The sequence below is a fragment of the Sinocyclocheilus rhinocerous genome, unplaced genomic scaffold (genome assembly GCF_001515625.1).
Source record: "Sinocyclocheilus rhinocerous isolate Xijiao unplaced genomic scaffold, SAMN03320098_v1.1 scaffold1029, whole genome shotgun sequence".
Classification (NCBI taxonomy): Eukaryota; Metazoa; Chordata; class Actinopteri; order Cypriniformes; family Cyprinidae; genus Sinocyclocheilus; species Sinocyclocheilus rhinocerous.
This window is the reverse complement of record NW_015664012.1, coordinates 655,420-656,284: the sequence shown is the minus strand read 5'-3', so window position 1 is coordinate 656,284 and position 865 is coordinate 655,420. Positions and strand designations below refer to the sequence as shown.

General features: G+C 30.8%; 1 long non-coding RNA gene across 1 annotated transcript in view; it reads right to left on the bottom strand.

Moving 5' to 3' along the window:
* The window catches only part of LOC107729172 (uncharacterized), a 19,783-nt gene that overhangs the window by 16,700 nt on the left and 2,218 nt on the right, over positions 1-865 (bottom strand). The gene's annotated exons all lie outside the window — the stretch shown is intronic.

The following is an 865-nucleotide window of genomic DNA, read 5'->3' as shown; positions in this document are numbered from 1 at the left end:
GAGGAAGCGGCCAGAAGAAGCAGTGAAATGTAGCAACATCACTGACCTGTTCAGGGCTTCAAGTGCAGGTCAGTTTCATCTGTAAATACGCTATAGTTTTGTCTTTATTAACCTAGTTGAGTATTAAACTGCTAGTAGGCTATCTGTTCTGCTATCAGTAGCACCCCATTATTATCATCATTCAGAATACTGTGCTAAAGGACATCAATATCGATTGTAAAGTCACATAAAAAAATGTAGCAGAGACAGATATTCACATGGATTTATTGTATGGGAGGGAGGGAACTAGAGCAGACAGCAACACAAAAATAATTTCACAGTCACAGGGTAATAATTCAATAGTGTGTTCAGTACTAGAATTTTCAACAAATATATATTGTACTAATTTTGACATTTAGGCACTTAGTAATTTATTTCTGTGATCAAAGCTGAATTTTCAGCATCATTACTGCAGACTTCAGTGTCACATCATTCTAATATGCTGATTTGCAGCTCAAAAACATTTATTATTATTATTATTATTATTATGTTGAAAACAGATTAGATTTTTTTTTCAGGTTTCTTTGATGAATAAAAAGTTCAGAAGAACAGCATTTATCTGAAATAGAAATCTTTTGTAACATTATAAATGTCTTTATCATCACTTCTGATCAATTTAAAGCATCCTTGCTAAATAAAAGTAATAATAAAAGTAAATAAGTAATAATCCCCCCCTTTTTATGTCAGATAAATGCTGATCTTTGGATATTTCTATTCATCAAAAAGTCCTGATGTACTCAACTGTTTTAAATATTGATGATAATAATAATAATAATAACAAATGTTTCTTGAACAGCAAATGAGCATATTAGAATGATTTCTGAAG